This window comes from Ailuropoda melanoleuca, chromosome X (assembly GCF_002007445.2).
Source record: "Ailuropoda melanoleuca isolate Jingjing chromosome X, ASM200744v2, whole genome shotgun sequence".
Lineage (NCBI taxonomy): Eukaryota > Metazoa > Chordata > Mammalia > Carnivora > Ursidae > Ailuropoda > Ailuropoda melanoleuca.
Genome location: NC_048238.1, coordinates 91,791,647 through 91,808,655, shown reverse-complemented (window position 1 = coordinate 91,808,655; position 17,009 = coordinate 91,791,647).

The following is a 17,009-nucleotide window of genomic DNA, read 5'->3' as shown; positions in this document are numbered from 1 at the left end:
ACTGGGCCTTGTTTCTTTTGTCCCCCCTCAGTAATGTTTAGTTCAGTGTTCAGCTCACACTGGGCACACAGTCACAGATGACTAATTGACTCACTCTCAGGACCAGGACAGTACTTTAGAAGACAAGTGAGTTCACTAGGATGACTGAGATTTAGAGATAAGGACCACAACCTATGTGATCAGCATATAGTTTCTCCTATTTTGAAGAAGGGAAACCAGGATTTAAATTTTTTTTCCAGTATTAGAACACAGACCAGGCTTACTCCACTGCTATTGTTTTGAATTTAGCAGGATGTGTTGTGTTTGCATCTTCTGGACTTACTCGGTGTGTTATTTTTGCTGCTCTTAATTAAATGGATTGTTGATATGTAAATACACAAGTTACTATGCAAAATTGCCCTCATTTTCTTGTGAACTTTCTTCCTGCAGCTTGTGGAAAGGCATTATATTACTTCTCCACATTCAAGTATATTTTAAGTACTTGCAGCTAAATTGTGCTAAACCAATTGTCAAAACTTGGGAGTGTACCATAAAAGAAAAATGATACAGATAAAATTAACTTGTTTTCAAAAATAGTTTCCTGTTTATTTATATGTATGCAAATATATCTGTATGTGGCATAGATATACACACACATTGTGTTATGGCTTAAAGATTCAACTGGAGTTAATGATCATACACAGGGAAGAACTACTAGCAAATTAATTAAGAAACTGTCAGGCTATTTTAAGTTATTTCTTAGCTTAAAGAGGAACTCTCCCTGACTGAAAATCGTGATTCTATAGACTATGAGCTGACCTTTGCTAGAAAAGAGGCTTCTCTTCAAATAAACAAAAGGTTGTAGATGACTAGTCAACCAGAGTAGTGTAAACATCAACTGCATTGAATACTTTTGATTATGATTCTCTACTTGTTCATTTGTTCAGCAACTACTGATTGATCAAAAAGCCGTCTATGTGTCAGATGGAGTACTGGGCACTGATGAACAAGGGGTTATGATAGTGAAAAAGACATTCATGTTTCTTACCTTCTTGAAACTTACATTAATCCCAAGTTGTATCATCAACTTGGGTGTCTATGTGTGTCTTAGTCCCTTTGGGCTGCTTTAACAAAAATATCATGGACATAGTGGCTTAAACAAGAAATGTTTTTCATAGTTCTAGAGGCTGGAAAGTCCAAGATCAAGGTGCTGTCAGGTTTAGTATCTGGTAAGAGCTCTCTTCCTGCTTCATAGATGGCCGTTTTCTTGCTGTAGCTTCACATGGCAGAAAGGGTGAAGGAACTCTCTGGGGTGTCTTTTATGACAGCACTAACCCCATTCACAAGGGCTCCACACTTATAACCTAATCACCTCTCAAATGCCCCACCTACTAATACTATCACCTTGGGGGTCAGGCTTCAACACAAGAATTTTTTGGGGGGGACACAAAAATTCACTGTATACCAATGTGTATTTGTATATTACAGTAATCATAATAATCTTAGATATCTTCTTTATACAATGAAAGAATTATACAGTTGGACGATGCTTTAAAATGACATTTAATTTATTCCTTCATCCTTCAGGTACCTGGGGGAAGTTATGTGTATGTTACAGCCATTCTGATTGATGAACCCCCCTCCTCTATCCTGGGCACTCATCATTTCTGTCTACACACATATGACAGCTTTGAACTACAAGAACCGTGCACTTGTCTGTATATTTTTACGTCGTGCTGGGGAGTTAACACATCTCTCTCAAACAGTGAAGTCAGCCCTCAATCAAGAACAGATAGGAATTGTTAGATAAATACCCCAACGCCCTTCTTTTTGGTTGGGATAACTCTGAGGCACATTCTACACTATCTTGCAGAGGTTCCCTCAGGGGATTTTGAGCTTCAGTTATCCACAGTGGTGATCTGCTCAGTAATCACTGTATATCAGCTTCCTTCTCTTCCCTGAAGCACTTTTCTATTTTCCTTCTAGTGTTTCCTGGGATCACCCTCCAAATATACCATTTGTATCACATTCTTTTTTTTAATGATTTTTTTTATTATATTATGTTAATCACCATACAGTACATCCCCGGATTCCGATGTAAAGTTTGGATGCTTCATTAGTTGCGTATAACACCCAGTGCACCATGCAATACATGCCCTCCTTACTACCCATCACCAGTCTATCCCATTCCCCCACCCCCTCCCCTCTGAAGTCTTCAGTTTGCTTCTCATAGTCCATAGTCTCTCATGTTTCATTCCCCCTTCTGATTACCCCCCTTTTCTTTATCCCTTTCTTCCCCTACCGATCATCCTAGTTCTTATGTTCCATAGATGAGAGAAATCATATGATAATTGTCTTTCTCTGCTTGACTTATTTCACTTAGCATTATCTCCTCCAGTGCCGTCCATGTTGCAGCAAATGTTGAGAATTCGTTCTTTCTGATAGCTGAGTAATATTCCATTGTATATATGGACCACAGCTTCTTAATCCAGTCATCTGTTGAAGGGCATCTCGGCTCCTTCCATGATTTGGCTATTGTGGACAATGCAGCTATGAACATTGGGGTGCATATGGCCCTTCTCTTTACTACGTCTGTATCTTTGGGGTAAACACCCAGTAGTGCAATGGCTGGGTCATAGGGTAGTTCAATTTTTAACTTTTTAAGGGACCTCCACACTGTTTTCCAGAGTGGCTGTACCAACTTGCATTCCCACCAACAATGTAGGAGGGATCCCCTTTCTCCACATCCTCTCCAACAATTGTTGTTTCTTGCCTTGTCTATCTTTGCCATTCTAACTGGCGTAAGGTGGTATCTCAGTGTGGTTTTGATTTGAATTTCCCTGATGGCTAATGATTTTGAACATTTTTTCATGTGTCTGTTAGCCATTTGTATGTCTTCATTGGAAAAGTGTCTGTTCATATCTTCTGCCCATTTTATGATTTGTTTATTTGTTTCTCGTGTATTGAGTTTGAGAAGTTCTTTGTAGATCTTGGATACCAGTCCTTTATCTGTGGTGTCCTTTGCAAATATATTCTCCCATTCCGTGGGCTGTCTCTTAGTTTTTTTGACTGTTTCCTTGGCTGTGCAGAAGCTCTTTATCCTGATAAAGTCCCATAAGTTCATTTTATCTTTTATTTCTCTTGCCTTTGGCGATGTGTCGTGAAAAAGGTTGCTCTGGCCGATGTCATAGAAGTTGTTGCCTATGTTCTCCTCTAGAATTTTGATGGATTCCTGTCTCACATTGAGGTCTTTCATCCATTTGGAGTTTATTTTTGTGTATGGTGTGAGAGAGTGGTCAAGTTTCATTCTTTTGCATGTAGCTGTCCAATTTTCCCAGCACCATTTATTGAAGAGACTGTCTTTTTTCCACCGGATGTTTTTTCCTGCTTTATCAAAGATTAGTTGCCCAAAGAGCCGAGGGTCCATTTCTGGGTTCTCTATTCTGTTCCATTGGTCGATGTGTCTGTTTTTGTGCCAGTACCATGCTGTCTTTGTGATCACAGCTTTGTAGTACAGCTCGAAATCCGGCATTGTGATGCCCCCAGCTTTGTTTTTCCTTTTCAACAGTTCCTTGGAGATTCGGGGCCTTTTCTGGTTCCATACAAATTTAAGGACTATTTGTTCCAGTTCTTTGAAAAATGTCCTCGGTATTTTGATCGGGATAGCATTGAAAGTGTAGATTGCTCTGGGTAGTATGGACATTTTAACTATGTTAATTCTTCCAATCCATGAGCATGGAATATTTTTCCATCTTTTTATGTCTTCCTCAATATCTTTCAAAAGTGATCTATAGTTTCTAGGATATAGGTCCTTTACGTCTCTGGTTAAGTTAATTCCAAGGTAACGTATGGTTTTTGGTGTTATTGTAAATGGGATGGATTCCCTAATTTCTCTTTCTTCAGTCTCGTTATTCGTGTATAGAAATGCAACTGATTTCTGGGCATTGATTTTGTATCCTGCCACCTTACTGAATTGTTCTATAACTTCTAATAGTTTGGGAGTGGATTCCTTTGGGTTTTCCATATAGAGTATCATGTCATCTGCAAAGAGAGACAGTTTGACTTCTTCTTTGCCGATTTGGATACCTTTGATCCCTTTTTGTCTTCTGATTGCTGTTGCAAGGACTTCTAGTACTATGTTGAATAATAGTGGCGAGAGTGGGCATCCTTGTCGTGTTCCTGATCTTAAGGGAAAGGCTTCCAGCTTTTCCCCATTGAGAATAATGCTTGCAGTAGGCTTTTCATAGATGGCTTTTATGAGATTGAGAAATGTACCCTCTATTCCTACACTCTGAAGGGTTTTAATCAGGAAAGGATGCTGTATTTTGTCAAATGCTTTTTCTGCATCAATTGAGAGGATCATATGGTTCTTGAGTCTTTTCTTGTTGATATGATGTATCACATTGATTGATTTGCGAGTGTTGAACCATGCTTGCATCCCAGGTATGAATCCCACTTGGTCATGATGGATAATCCTTTTAATGTACTGTTGGATTCTATTAGCAAGGATCTTGTTGAGGATTTTGGCATCCATATTCATTAGAGAAATCGGTCTGTAATTCTCCTTTTTGAGGGGGTCTTTGCCTGGTTTGGGGATCAAGGTAATATTAGCCTCATAGAATGAGTTTGGTAGCTTTCCTTCTGTTTCTATTTTTTGAAATAGCTTTAGGAGAATAGGTATTATTTCTTCTTTGAATGTTTGGTAGAATTCCCCAGGAAAACCGTCTGGGCCTGGAGTTTTATTATTTGGAAGGTTGTTTATCACTGACTCAATTTCTTCATAGTTAATTGGCCTATTTAAGAAATCTATTTCTTCCTGTTTCAGTCTTGGTAGTTTATAGGTTTCCAGGAAGGCCTCCATCTCTTCCAGATTGTTTAGTTTTTTGGCATATAGCTGTTGATAAAAGTTTCTAATAATCCTTGCAATTTCAATGGTGCTGGTCGTGACCTCTCCCTTTTCAGTCATAATTTTAATAATCTCAGTCCTTTCTCTTTGTTTTTGGACAAGTTTTGCCAGTGGTCTATCAATTTTATGGATTCTCTCAAAGAACCAGCTTCTAGTCCTGTTGATCTGCTCTACTGTGCTTCTGGTTTCTAATTCATTGATTTCTGCTCTAATCTTGGTCAACTCCTTCCTTGTCAGTGGGTTAGGCCTGTCCCTCTGTTGCTGTTCCAGTTTCTTGAGGTGAGAATATAGAAACTGCATTTTAGATTTTTCTATTCTTTTGAGTGAGGCTTGGATGGCTATGTATTTCCCCCTTAGGACTGCCTTTGCAGTATCCCATAGGTTTTGGACCGTTGTGTATTCATTCTCGTTGGTCTCCATAAATTGTTTAATTTGTTTTTTGATTTCCTGGTTTATCGAGTCATTCTTGAGCAGGATGGTTCTTAGCCTCCAAGTGTTTGAGTTTCTTCCAGGTTTTTCCTTGTGGTTGAGTTCCAATTTCAGAGCGTTGTGGTCTGAGAATATGCAGGGGATAATTTCAATCTTTTGGTATTGGCTGAGACCTGTTTTGTGTCCCAGAGCATGATCTATTCTTGAGAATGTTCCATGGGCATTTGAATAGAATGAGTATTCTTTGGTTCTGGGGTGTAGTGTTCTATATATATCTATGAGGTCCAACTCGTCGAGTATGGCATTCAAAGCCTTTGATTCTTTGCTTAGTTTTTGCCAGGGTGTTCTGTCTATTTCTGATAGTGGGGTGTTGAGGTCCCCTACTATTACTGTGTTCTTATCTATATGTCTCTTTATTTTGGTTAAGAGTTGGCTTGTGTATCTTGCTGCTCCCCTGTTGGGGGCATATATATTAATAATTGTCATATCCACTTGTTGAATACTTCCTTTAAGAATAATATAGTGCCCTTCTGTATCTCTCTCTATGGCCTCTAGTTTAAAATCCAGTCTATCTGATATGAGAATTGCTACTCCAGCTTTCTTTTGAGGTCCATTTGCGTGGAAGATGGTACTCCATCCCCTTACTCTAAGTCTGAATGCATCTTTGGGTTCAAAATGAGTCTCTTGTAGACAGCAAATGGATGGGTCATGTCTTTTTATCCAATCTGCAACCCTGTGGCGTTTTATGGGAGAGTTTAAGCCATTTAGATTGATAGAGATTATTGACAGATATGATTTTAATGATGCCATTTCTCTTTAAAGTCTTTGTATCGGTTGTGACTTGCTGCTCTGTATCACTCTTGGGGCCTTTTTACCTTTATAGAGCCCCCCTTAATATCTCCTGTAGGGCTGGTTTCGTGGTTACGAAATTGGTTAATGATTGGCGATTTTGGAACGTCTTTATTTCTCCATCAATTCTGAATGACAGCTTTGCTGGATAAAGGATCCTTGGCTGCATGTTTTTCTCTGAAAGAGCTTTAAAAATGCCCCCCCAAGCCTTTCTCTCATTCCAGGTCTCTGTAGACAGGTCTGACGTAATCCTGATACCTTTGCCTTGGTACGTGAGAAATTTCTTTGCCCTGGCCGCTTTCAATACTGTATCCTTGGATCTAATATTTGCGAATTGCACTATGACATGCCGTGGCGTAGGTTTGTCCTGGTTGAGCTTGGATGGGGTCCTCTCTGCCTCTTGGACACGAATGCTTGTTTCCCTTGCTAGATTAGGGAAGTTTTCAGCTACAATTTGTTCAAATATCTCTTCTAGACCTCTGTTTTTCTCCACCCCTTCAGGGATGCCGATGATTCTGACATTGGATCGTTTCATAGAGTCAGTAATCTCCCGTAATCTACATTCGTGGGCGTGGATTTTTTTAAGACCAGCTTCTATTTTCGTTTTTTCTTCTACTAACCCATCCTCCAATTCGCTAACGCGTTCCTCTGCCTCGGTGACCCTGGCCGTCAGAGCCTCTAGTTTTGACTGCATTTGGCTCATAGAATTTTTAATTTCTGTCAGATTCGCTCTCATTTCTGCCCTTAGGGATTCTATATTCTCAGCAACGCTTTCTCTGATGCTTTTTTCAAGTTTACTCATCATCTTGACCATTGTTGCTCTGAATTCCATTTCTGATAATTGGGATACATCCATATGTATTAATTCTGTGGCCGAGGCCAATTCTGTGGCAGAGGCCACAGACTCATTATCTTTTCTTTGCTGGGGGGGACTTCTCCTTCTCGTCATTCTGATGAAGAGAGATTGCAGGGTTGTCCAGAGCCCAAGTGTTGACTGGGACCCAGGCCGTGCGCCCTTGTTTTATAGAGATCTTAGGGATGTGGGCTTCTTCCTTAAAGAGTTTATTTATTTATTTGAGAGAGAGAGAGACAGTCAGCAAGAAAGGGAACCCAAGCAGAGGAGTGGGAGAGGAAGAAGCAGGTTCCCGGTGGAGAAGCCCGATGAAGGACTCCTTACGGAGCGTTGTGATCACACCCTAATCCGAAGACAGGTGCTTGGTGACTGCGCCACTCAGGCGCTCCGGGTTGTGGGCTTCTTGATTTTTCAGCCTGCCTTCTGGGGGAGGGGCCTGCCTGCAGGTACTCAGAAAACCCTGTTTGGGTAGAGTCTCTGTGTCCCTTGCGAGGGGGGATGGGGATGGGCACCCTGTGAGCCGGTATTTCCGGGCTTTTGTTCTCTGGCGGCTTTCCCTGGCGGTTTGCTATGCCTCTTCTGAGAGAGCAGCAGCGGCTGAAATTCAGCCTCTGTCTCAGAACAGAGGGATCGCGGATCGTTCTCCACTGATGTTCTGGCCACTTTAACTCTGTTTCTGTTGGTGCTGCTCAACCCTGCAGCATCCCAGGCTGTGCGCCCCACATCCAGTGTCCCAGCCCTCACTTCCAGGGCCAGCACATCTCTGTCCTTTGTGTTTCCAACCCTGCCAGCCGCCAGTCACCAGCCACCCCGCGGACGCTCCCGGAGCTCCCGGTCTCAGCCTCGATCCAGTGAGCACACCGGAGCTCCGGAGCCCCGTGAGATGCTTGGTGGTGCACGCTCCCGGCTCACGGACTCTGTCTGCTGTTTCCAGAGTGCGGGTCCATGGTCCGCCCGCTCCCCGGTGCAGGTGGCCCGCCAGCCGCCCTGTGCCTGCTCCTGGAGTTCCCGTTCTAAGTCTGCTGTCTCACGGGTGCCGTCCGCGAGTCGGCCTGCTCCCCCGTGCAGGTGGCCCGCCAACAGCCAGCCGTCCCGCGTGCGCTCCCGGAGCTCCCGTTCTCAGTCTGCTGTCTCAAGCATGCGGGTCCGTGGTCCGTCCGCTCCCCCATGCAGGTGGCTACGGCTTCCCGGCGCCCTGACACAGTGGCTCCCTCCCCCTTCTGTTTATCTTCAGATATCTGTGCGTGGCTTCACGGCTCCCTGCTTCGTACCTCGATACTCAGCGCTGGAGATGTTCATTTGTAGAGATCCAGATGTATCTTCCTGCATCTCAGGCTGATTCCATGGATGTTCGCTGGTCTGGTACCTATCCAGCTCAACTCAGGGGACCAGCTGAAAAAGGGGTCCCCTACTCCTCCGCCATCTTAACCTCCTTTCTTGTATCACATTCTTGTCTCAGGGTTAGCTTTTGGGGGAACCCAAACTAAGTCACCAGTCAACCCTTGGCTATCCAAGTTTACACAATGGAATTATATATTCAAGGGCAAATTTATTTTGAAAATCATATATAATGTAAACTACATCAGTATTATTCACAGACAAATATAAGTACATTGTTTATTTTTGTCAAACAATGTACATAATTAGCTAATTAAGTGTATTTGGAGAAGCCTTTATCTTTGAGAAAAAAGTAAAATTCATTTGCAATTTGGATAATAGAACTCCACTTTTGGTTGTGCAATTTCACTGGAATTTTCAGAAAACCAACTGGTACCCTTTTGGGGTGCCTGGGTGGTACAGTCAGTTAAGCATCAGATTCTTGGTTTTGGCTCAGGATGTGATCTCAGGGCCATGAGATTGAGCCCCGAATTGGGCTCCATGCTTGGCATGGAGTCTGCTTGAGATTCTTTCTCCCTCTCCCTCTGTCCCTCCTGCTTGTGTATTCTCTCTCTCTCAAATAAATAAATAAATATTTAAAAAAAGAAAGCCAATTGGCACCTTTTAAGATTATGAAATCTTGTTTTAGGATTTGGCTACCTCTTTTAATTTCTTCTCACCCTTTCTACCCCCATAACCCAGGTCTTCCTGGGATAGAGTGTTGAGCTGGGTGGTTAAAACATAACCTCTTCTTTGTTTCATTTTCTGTTGTCTTTTGTTGCTGTTTTCTGTCATCTGCAACTATTTCTGTTTTTCTCTATCTTGAATGGAATCTTACCCCTAGTTTTATAGACATGTTGTTCAGAATTTCCCTTTTCAGTCTCATAAACACACTGCATATATTTCTCTCTTCCCTTTATTGGTGGTGAGGAAGTCATCTGATTTTATCAGACTTAAAGCATTCCAGTCTATGAATAATATAATGTGGAAAATGAAAACAGGCAAGCAACAAAACTGTTGGGCTTATGGGTAGGACTGAAGACTTATAACATGAACTTTTTATACTTGTACATTTTATGTATGTATACTGGGATATATTTACCTCTCTCATCTTAACTTCATTCTTCCCTCCAATTCCCTGCAACTGTTAATATTCTTTCATTTGTTTGCTTGAGGGTGGCCATTCCCAGAGAAGGCAGCATAGGACAAGCTCCCTGATTAGATAGGAGGACTTGTCTTTAGTTACTAAAATTTTTGTTGTTAGCACTCCATGTTGCTTTCCCCAGTTGCTTGTCTGGATTCTTGAACTCTTGCCTTTTCCTACAAATGTCTTGGTTCAGGATGTTTGCTTAGATTTTGGACTTTGGACCTCTGTCTTATTTTCATTTTCTATGTCCAATGTCCCTGCCTAACTCACTACCTGTTATGAATTTTTGTACTTATATATTTTTAAATATATTTTATATATAAGTATTTTATATATATTTATATATATATATATTTTATATATTTTTTAATATATTTTCATACTCTTCCTTGTATGATCCTTCTAAGGCTTCTATGGCTTCTAAGACTTGAGCCCTTTGCTCCTGACTCTAAACTTTGTCCTGAACTCAAGCTTTTGGGTAATTTTCCAGGGCTGACAAGCTCTTGTGCCTGGATCTTTCCCTTCACCCCACCAGCCCTGCCTCAGTTTCTAAGACTTTTAGTTCCTTATTTTGCACCATGACTTGCTGTAATGCTGACAGTCCAATACAAATAATGTTAACTAGAATGCTCACTATAAGGGAGCAAGTTAACAAATCTGAGATACACAATCCTGTTTATACTTTTATTTTGAAGGATAATTATGTCTTTGCTTAAGTAAGACCCTATGCATTGAGTGCAGCTGTCAGAGCAAGAAAGTGTTGACTAAGACTGGGTTCCTGCTGTGCGTGCAAGATGCGTGAAATTCTAGCATATGTGCAGAAATTTAAACCCATCATTTACTGACAGGCAATAATTACTTTAATGAAGTCAGGAGACTATTTCAAATAAGCAATTAGAGTTAACAATAAAACTGTAAATAGGACCTTAATTAATGAATTTTTAAACTGTATTTCCCTCCTCTATGAATGTTGTGGGCTATAAAAAGAATGAGAAAAATAACTCAGATTATTGTTGAAAATTTATGTCATGCTGGGCACTGCGTCAGGTACTTTACATATATTGTCTTATTTAATCCTACAACAATTCTCTGAGGTAAATACTAGTATTACTTCCATTTTGCAGATAAAACTGAGGCTCAGAGGTGAAAAACATAGCCCAAAGTCATACAGGTTAGTAAATGGTGGACCTGTGATTTGACCATTGATTAGTGTGACTATGGAACCCAAGCTCTTATCCATGAGACCGAGACTATATGGTCTATATAGCATGTATGTAAAATCCACTTTCCAATATATTGGTCAATATGTGCTAATAGGAAACACATGGTGTATTCAGATTAAGATAATTTAAAGAGGGTCTATTCATAACTGGACTATTTACAGAGATATAGGAATAAAGGACCCACAAAGGTAGCATAATAATATCAAAGGGAGCTGTTACTATTTCTAAGTTGAAAAGGTAAGTGGAGGGAGCAGGTCTAAGTTGAAAGGGTAAGTGGAAGGAGCAGTTTTAGGCAACTAGAAGGATGGACACATTATAGTAGGCTGATAGGGGGGCAGTTATATCTGTCTAGAGGTAGAGTGAGACCAAGGCAACTTTGCAGGGAGGAAGCCAGAGAAATAAATAACCTCACCTCACCTTCTTCCCTCCCTCCTTCCAATTACCTTTCTGGGCTCTCCATTGGCCAAACCTAACCAGAAGTCAGAGTATAGTCTTATGGGTTATTTGGTAAATGTTTTGGAACTGCAAACCCAAAAGTAGAATATATTTGCTTCTGAAATCCAAAGAGACCTGCCAAGCATTGTGCCTCTTTCTTCAGGGTGGGCATTACAAGTTATAGCAACTTGTCTCCTATGGTAGAAAAGATATCCAGACTTATCCCAGTCCACCAAACCTTCTAAAAACATCACCAGTGTGGTAAGCCCCTGAAATTTTGCAGAATTTATCTTCTACCCTCTGGCATACATATTTCTTACATAGGCATATAGGATTCTTGCTACTTCCTGCTCATTAGATCATTGGCCTTATGTATTATGTAATGAAGCAGCAGGATGTGAAAGGGCCTCTGGACTATATTATGACAGACAGCAGAATTGACACAACCCTGGAGTGCAGTGAAGATATACTATTGTGCCTACCATGTAGATTCTAACTGCTTATAATTTTCCATATTAATTGAGATGGAGAAGAAAGCATTTTTCCAGGTCAATAGCTGTATATCAGGTGCCAGGGAATATTTATTTTATTTAGTAAAAACACCATATCTGGAACTGCAGTTGTGATTGGCATCACTGTGTGATTAAATTTTTGCTATTTACTGTTATTCACTAAGACCTAAGCCTTTACACCAGCCAAACAGGCAAGTTTAGTGGGGTTGTGGCAGATATCACCATCCTTATATCTTTCAGGGGCTCAATCTCATGACCCATGAGATCATGACCTGAGCCAAAACCAAGAGTCGGTCATTTAACTGACTGAGCCATCCATGTACCCCCCAGGTATTCTTTTTTCCCTAGTATATGGCCACAGGTACTTCTGAGAAAAGCTTAGAGAAGATTTAGTTTACTCCTGTGGCCTCAAGGGCTTCAGGTCTATGAATGGACTTAAGTGCGCGAATTGCATGAGAGGCCATGAATTGCCACTACAGTGAGCTAAGTTAGGTTTCTGCTTAGTAGACCAAGTTTTTTTTTTCTGCCTATATATGCCAAGCTCCATGTTTGTATGCTTCATGTTTTTCATTTTCAGACTTCCATGATCAATTCACCATTACCACAGATCCCAGCAGGTGAACACTCTGATTACCATTTTGTCCTTGGGTCTTATATAAATTGCCCTTACTATATCACTGATTGGTAAATGACACCACCCTGCCATTAGCACTTCAGGATGCCATTATTCCCACTGAGAATGGGAGACGCAATTCTATGATAGCATCTCCTACATCATCTATAACCTATAAGAAGACAGATACAACAGAACTTTTCGAGGTTGATGGTGCTCTCCCTCACCAATGTTTCTTGTAATGCCTTGATAAAGGAAATGTTGTCCAAGCCCTCATGGACTAATTGGTATGGCTATTTGATCTTCCAAGACCTTCCCTCTACCTGCACTTCATTCCATTCTATAATAGGAGGCAATCCAAATGTTTATAATGCCACTGCATGTCATGGATTACTTATTCCCATTTTCCCTCAACAGGGTGGTTATCCTGGTCTTCTTCAATACAACCAAACCAATCTCAGAATCTCATTTTAAAAGTCTATTTCTTGGGGCTACTCTTTAGGTAAAGTTCCAATGGAAATAAAATGGAAAATTAGCATAATTCACGGAAGATTTGTTTATGAAGGGATTTTTTATAGAGGTGTAGGTGTAGAGAGACTGTAAGGGATTGTCTAATAACCCAAGGATGGTAGGAGTGAAGATTACCACACCTAGACCAATGGAATGAAGGAGGGGACAGTTAGCAGGACATGGAAGGGGAGAGTTGTGTAAAGGAAATTATCTGGAGAGGAGTAGTGACCTTTGGATTAGGGTTGCAGCCAGGCCAGAGAAACCTTGCAGGGAGAAAGCCAGAACTTATTTTCTCTTTTCTTCTAATCTACAGTAGATCACATGGGCCAAATCCATCCTGAAGCAAGAGGGAAAGAAGCCATTGACAAGGCCCATATCAGAAGGTAGAGAGCATGGTGAGGGCTTTAGAGTAGATCTAGGGGGCAAGTGGAAGGTATCTGCCATCTCATGTATTAGTAGAGCATCCTCATCTACCAATGTGCTCTGCTTAGGTTTAGGTAGCTGTTCATAATTTCCAGCTAAGCAGAAAATATGAACCCTTCACCAAGTGGGGGTTTATGCCTTTCTAAATAGTTACCACAAAGTTGTCACTTAATGTCTCAGGAGCACCTAATAATGCAGTCACTATTTTCTTTATTCTGTTGAATTTAAGCCAGAGTTAACCTGACATTTACATTACTGTAGTCTTTTCAGGGTGATAGTTCAGTTATTTATAAACGCGCCTAAAGTTTTTCTGTAACTTTTCATTTTTATCTCCCAGTCCTCAATACTTTTTTTTTTTATTTCTGTCTAAAATATCCCAAACTGGAAAACTGGTGTCATCTTTGTCATATCCATCTTGTTGTCTAACATCAAGCCAGTCACCAATTACAGTTAATTTTTCCTCTAATTTCTTTTTTAGCTCCAATTTCTCTCTCTCCTATTGTAATCACATTAATACAGACCTTTACCACTTCACACCTGGATTTTAGTGATAGTCTCTTAATTGCCACATTAATCTTAGATGATTATTTGAAAATGAAACTCTACTCTCAAAAAATGTCAGTGAATCACCAGTATCTGCAGGAATTGGGCCACACTCCTTAGCATGGCATTCAAAGCCCTCCACAATTCAGTTGCCACCTTCCTTTCCAAACTTGTCTCTTAACTGTTTTACCAGGCAATTCTACTCTAGTGAAATCACTTAACTCCTTATGCCCTGAAACTGCTAAAATTTGTTTCCCTTTCAATGTGTTGCCTCAGGTAGTTCTTTTTTCTTGGAATGGCAGCTTTCTTCCTCTTCAATTTTCTAAATACCATTCTTCACTTGAGGCTCCCCTCAACTTCTGTTTTTTTCAAGACTGCCTGTACTCAGTCCTCAGTGAGATCTTCTTCTGCATCCATTAGCCTTTATTGTCTGTGAGTCAAAGTAGTACCTATTTCCTAAGGCTTTAAAAAACAGTGCTTTTGTCATAGGTTTGTTGTGAGTCTTACATAACTTGATATATCAGATATTTTTAGTATAATGCCTGGTATGTAGTAAGTTCTCAATAAATTTTACCTGCTATCAAAATTATTATTTATCATTACTATGATTACAATCCATTCGACAATTAGCATGGTACTTTTATATTGTTACTTTGCTTTGCACATATATAAAGTATTTCCCTAACTAAATTAGATTACCATCTCCATAAGGAAAGGGTATGGCTTTTTTCCTCTTAATCAATTGTTATATTCTCAACATTTAGCATAGAGCTTGGCAGAAAGCCCACCTGAATAAATGCTTATTGTGTGGTAGATGGTGGTGGTGGTCGTGGTGATGATGATGATGATGATGCCTCCTACTCTATTCTCTGCTGCTTTTTTAAAGTGGCTGCAATATATATCAATTTATAAAAGCATTCATTGCATTATAAAGCTGGCAAGTACCTCTCAGATAATTTGATTCCACACCATCATCTTCTGGATGGTAAAGCTGAGGTTCAAGGGAGAGGAAAGGATTTGCTGTAAGCCAGAGTTACCAGTTAGTGACAGACACAAGGCTAGAACTCAGAATGCTTTCTAGATCATTGAATTGAACAAATATTTATCAAGTACCTACTGTGTTAATTACTATGCTGGTTGTTGGGAACATATCTGTGACCAGGACTGTGTCCCATCTTTTCATGCCACTTACATTTTAATGGTAGGGAGAGACATAAATAAACATATAGGCAAACAAACAAAAATAAACAGTGATGACTGATATGATGGAAATAAAAGGGCAATGTGAAAGAAAACAGAGTGAAAGAAGAGGTAGGTAACTTAGGTCTTCTGAGGTAAGAGTTAAGCTGAGTCCTGCACGATGAGAAGGAGACAACCAAGGCAAGTTATGGGCAAAGACAGTTTCAGGTACAAGAGTAATTGCATAGGCCCTGGGGTGGGAATGAGTCTGTTTTGTTCTAGAAACTGAAGGTATGGTCAGTATAGCCAAAACATAGTGCCTGAGTGAGGGGGTGGTAAGATTTGAGGTCAGAAAGCCAGTCAGGGGTCAAATCACATAGCACAATGTAGGCTATAATAAGGCTATAGTAAGGAGTATAATTTTACAACTCTGTTTATGCCTTAAAATGACCATTTGGGCTGTTGGGAATACTAGTCTATACAGAGAAGGACAAGGGTGTGTCAGAAAAATTAACCAAAATTGGGAACTAGGTAAAATAGGTTACTGAGCCACCTTTCACTGCAGTGCAGGGCTTGACTTTCTGTCATATAGGCTATTGTACAGTCCTTTGAGGCAAGTCCTTTAACTTGTAGATTGTTGCCCAGTAGAGAGGCAAATATTTTTTTTTGCCATTTCCATTGTAAAATATAACCCCAAATTATAGTTGTGGCCTTGTTGGATATTAACTAGTTTTATATCTGACCCATAAATAATATCCCAACATTATTTATAAGTATTTAGCTTCTCAAATGGTCTCTGGATCAGATTTAAAAATCTTACTGGTTCCTACAAAAATTAATGAATTCACCCACATCTTTGACATGTGTTTATTTGAATCACGAGTTTATCTTTTTGAATATTAAACTTTAAGAGGTGGAAGCAGACAGAATAATTAGAGGGCAACTGGAGTAATCCAGATAAGCTGTGACAATGTCTTGGACTAGGGTCGTGATAGTGGACATGGTTGGAATCGATTAGATCCTTTATAGGTTGGAGGCAGAACCAACAGGACTTTCTGATTGATGAAACATGGGAGATCAAGGGAAGAGTAATCAAGAAATATCCCTAGGTTTTTGGCCTAAGTAACTGCTAGTGCCATTAACTGAAATGGGAGAGATTGGGTGGAAAAGTTTGGCAGAGCATATTAGGTGGGCAGTCAAAAGTCCAGTTTTAGATATGCTAAAATCAAAGACATCAGTTAGTTTTCCATGTAGAAATGTAAAACAGGCTCTGGGATATATGGGTCTGGAACTTAAGAGGGGATTCTAGGCTAGAGATAAAAATTTGGGTGTCATTAGAATTTAGACACTGTTTAAAGCCTAGGCCTAGATGGAGCTGGAGTTCTTAAAGGGATTTAGGGAAAAGAATGGGTATTATTAGGCTCTATTACATATTCAGTACATTTAGGGGAGAGCCTGGAAATCTCCAATTCTGTCACATGATGCAGGTGGTGATTCTGATACTGAGAAACGTGACCTAGACAGAATTTGGCAAACTGTTTTCTGTTAAGGTCTAACTAATAAATATTGTAGGCTTTCTGGGCTGTACAGTCAGCTCTGCCACTCTAGCAGGAAAGCAGCCATAGACAGCACATAAATGCCTGAGCATGGCTGTGTTCCAGTAACATTTTATTTATGGACTTGAAATTTGAATTTCATATAATTTTCACATGTCACAAAATATTATTTTTCTTATGATTTCTCCCCCCATTTTAAAATATAAAAACAATTCTTAGCTTATAAGCCATACAAAAATTGGCAGCAGGCCAAATTTGGCCCATGGGCTGTAGTTTGCTTACACATGATGTAGATCCGTGGTCTGTCAAGAGACATACGGGAATAGTGGTTTTTAAAATTTTTTATTTATTTAAGAATGAGAGAGAGTGAAAGAGGGCATGAGCTGGGGGAGAGGCAGACTCCCCACTGAACAGGAAACCTGGAATCATGACCTGAGTGAGCCGAAGGCAGATGCTTAACCAACTGAGCCACCCA